The sequence below is a fragment of the Hordeum vulgare genome, chromosome 3H (assembly GCF_904849725.1).
Source record: "Hordeum vulgare subsp. vulgare chromosome 3H, MorexV3_pseudomolecules_assembly, whole genome shotgun sequence".
In the NCBI taxonomy this organism is placed as follows: domain Eukaryota; kingdom Viridiplantae; phylum Streptophyta; class Magnoliopsida; order Poales; family Poaceae; genus Hordeum; species Hordeum vulgare.
The window spans coordinates 594925720-594929631 of NC_058520.1; the positions used below are offsets into that span (position 1 = coordinate 594925720).

Sequence of the window (3912 nt, forward strand, 5' to 3'; positions counted from 1 at the left end):
CACATTCAGAGGAAAATATAGTACGCCCTCAAAACATTTCAGGCCCAATGAATCCTTTCTAGTTAAGCTAGAGCGATTTTCTAAGTTAGCACCATGCCATCATTGATAGTTGTGTTTGGGCCAGCAGGCAGTTAACTATGCCATTTTTTAGAGACTTGTGAAGCATCAAGTCAGCTGAAAATTTACCAAAGATAATTTATTGTTTTGCCGTCCGTGGTAAAATATTCAGGGGCCAACTAACAACAGTTCTCTCATGATAAACCTCCAATGTTGGCTGCCCTGTTTCATGAACGATGCTCTAGGATTTGATAATTTTCTTGAATTCACGAACCAAACATGCTGAAAATTGGTGGTACCCACGCATGGCTATCTGCTATTCTCCATAAAATTTCATATACTATATCACTGATCTCTCTAGAATTGGAGGCCTCTCTTTCAATTGAGGTCATCAATTTGGAATTGGTCACCGTTTTGACTGGGTCAACAATTTTCCACTCAATTATTTTGATTAACTATGCTCTTTTATTACATTGAGCAATCTCTTTACTCAATTTTTTAATTAACTATGCTCTTTCATTTTATTAAGAAATTAAATATTAGATTTTGTTCATGATTTTGACTGGATCAATAATTTTTTAAATCAATTGAAAGCAACTAGCCTATAACAACTTATCAATTCTAGGCACCCTCTCATCACCTAGAAAATATTAGCGTCAACATGTGATACTATGGCATCAATGTATTACATGCAGTCACCGGTCTTAAGCACCCTCTCATCACCTAGAAAAAATTAGCGTTAACATGTGATACCGTGGCACCAATATAGTATATGCAGTTACCGACACAGAATTATTTTGCACATAAGTATTAGTTGATTAGTATATCACAAAATCACACTGCTAAAGCCCACCGGAACACCGTATTATATGAATAAAAAGAAAAGACACTTCATCATCTTCACCACTAATCAAACATAACACTCATTCCGTTCTAAAATCTAAGGTGTATTAGTTCATTCAAAGGTCAACATTTTTAACTTTGATCAAGTTCAGACAAAAAATATCGGCATCCACGATACTAAATATAAAAATATGAAAATTCATTTCATGATGAATCTAAGAATCCGATTTGATATTATGGATACTTATGTGTTTCTACAAATACATGGTCAAATTTGAAGAGGTTTGACTTTAAAAATAATAATATACCTTATATTTAAAGATAGACTGAGTACAAATAATAATCCAAAAACATCAACAACGCAGCAAAGCGCGTCGAACCCTTCTAGTATAACTAAGCTTCATGACTTGCCGATAGTGATTATTTCACCGCAGCTCTGTGGTGTGTCTTCTTTCTCTGTGAAAATTTGTTGATCTGCCAGCTTGCTTTTTTGTCTCAATGTCATGCACGAACACGTCTTTGTTTAAAAAAAATTCAGCACCCATATCTTTGCACTAGTTGCGTTTTCTTCTGTGCATAAGCATCAAACCAAATATTGCAATATATTCCTGGGAGGATGAAAACTTCACAGACTGTGTAAACAACTCTTAATTCCAAGATGACAATCATCGGATTAAGCAATCATATATCTGTGGCAAAAGAGTTGATCGGTAAAGCGATATTTATTCCTTCACGTCCTTATCCGGTCCACATGCAGCTGGCACTATGTTTTTTTTTTCATTAACATAACACTATCTCAGACTTACATTTTATTCAAAACAAAGGTGTACCAAGTATATAATACAAAGTGAAACACAAAGCTCAATTTCATAACTAGGAGGTTCAACAAAAAGTTTAATTTCATATATTGGTAGGGGCCGCGCGGACGCATACCCCCGCTAACATAAATTACGACGTCCACTCTCCCGCGGAGGGGAGATGGTAGATCAAAGCGTTCACTATGTGCAATATGAACAATTGATCTAGGCCATGAGCCTTATTGATCACCCATAGACCCCGTCCAGGTAAGTATGTTCAAAGATAACTCTAGCCTCCAGTTATATACTTGTCTTCCTCAAGACAATCTTTTTAATGTTTCCGTGTGGGACTAAAACAATCTTAATCTGAAGTTCTCAACCCAAAACACAGTGGATAACCCAAAAAAAAATGTGTACTTTCATTGGTCTAAGAAAGGCCGACGGATTCAAGGGCCCGGTTGCATGTAGCCTGTCAATACAAAGCCAACCTCTTGCAGGATGTGGCTAACTGGGCGGAGGCGTCGACTGCGTCGTTAACTATTGCTGCTCGTTGCAGGTGTCATGGTGGGCGCTGCTGAACTTGATCGATCGCCTCCGGTGGACCCAGCTGTTCCGATCTCGTCAAAATATTGCAAGACCAGGTACCAGGATGCTGACTCCTTTGACCTCCGGCCAGTAGCAAGCGTAATTGCACACGGCCTCGTAATTGTTTCTTTTTCTTTTGGAATTACCTTTGACCTCCGGCCAGTAGCAAGCGTAATTGCACACGGCCTCGTAATTGTTTCTTTTTCTTTTGGAATTACCCTAGTAATTGTATGTATGCACGTAGTACGTCCTGCATTATTAGTGGCTAAGAGCATCTTCAACAGAGAAGTTAAAAATAGTCAGCGCTGAAATAATCGCTTATTTAGAGCATCTCCAACAGCCGCGCTACGCGCCGCGTCCAAAAAATGCATTTGCCGCGCGCGCTTTGGCTGGTTTAGCGCGGGGACAGGCGCTGGCTCCAACAGCCGCGCTATAATGCAGCGCGCGCGCGCCGCTCCAGCAGTGCCCAAAAATGCAGCGCGCACAATATTTTTTTAATACATAGATTGCATTCAAATAAAAAGGATACAAAGTTTATATTGCAACTAGATAGGTAGTTGGAAAACATAGATAGATATTCGGCGCTATATAGTTCGAAAACATATAAAAAAAACTAATCCCAGTCGCTCCAGTCATCTGCACCATCGTCGTCGTCGTTGGTGTCGTCAGAGGTCGACAGCCAGCAGTCCAACCAACGCTCATCTTCTTCAGTGAAGAAGGACCTCCCGCCTGCATTGACGAGGTCGGCCTGCGCACACGCCAACGCCTTCCGACGACGCCTATCCAATCGCTCCTCGCGGCGCCGGCGCGTGTCCTCCTCGCGGCGACTTGCCCAATATTGCTGCTCGTAGGCGACGTCCTCCGGGTGGCGCCGGCGCCACTCCGCCATGACCCGCTCGTCCTCCTGGGCGACGAGGAGGCGGCGCTGCAGCGCATTGTGCTCCGCACGATCTTGTGCGGAGTTCAGACGAGGCGGCGGGGCGAGGTCTAACGCCTGCTGGAGCGTCTGGACGTCCTGGAAATTCATTTGGCGGCTCGGCCTACCTAGGCGCCACGCCGCCGCGTCGAACGCGCGGGCGGCCTCGTGCACCGTGTCGTACGTTCCGAGGCTAAGCCGTAGATCGCCGGAGCGTATCTCGGCGTAGAAGCCGCCGTGGGGGCGCTGGCGGACGACGCGGTAGCCCGACGCAGAACGGCGGCGCGGCGGCATGGTGGCGCGTCGGGCGGCGGCGCGCTGGAGCGGCGGCGGCGCGAGAGGCAGAGAGAGAGAGAGAGAGAGAGCGCGTGGAGCGGTGGCGCAAGGGAGCGCGCGCTGCCTTTTATAGGCGCGCGGGAGGCGGCGCCGCAAAAATGGCGCGCGAGAGGCCGCCATTTCGCGCGCGCGCGCAAGCGGTTCCCGCGCGCGCGGTTTTCCCGCCGTCGCTGGAGCGCGCCTTTCTGCACCGCGCGCGGTAAAACTGATATTTAACGCGCGCGCGCCTTTTTGCGCGGCTGTTGGAGATGCTCTTACCATGCGGTGCATCTCCAACAACGCTGCAAAAGCAAGCGCGCTGCAAAATTAATCCAGCGCGCCTAGAATTTCTGCAACACGCGTGCGAAATTTGATGCGCAGCGTACAGGGTGCTGAACA

The 3912-nt window shown here is 46.1% G+C and overlaps 1 non-coding gene across 1 annotated transcript; it reads right to left on the reverse strand.

Annotated features, from left to right (window-relative positions):
- Positions 1 to 1810: 1810 nt before the first annotated feature.
- LOC123445884 lies at positions 1811 to 1972 on the reverse strand. The gene has a single exon (XR_006631242.1). It is a non-coding gene; the product is annotated as a U1 spliceosomal RNA (small nuclear RNA).
- Between the last annotated feature and the right edge of the window lie 1940 nt (positions 1973 to 3912).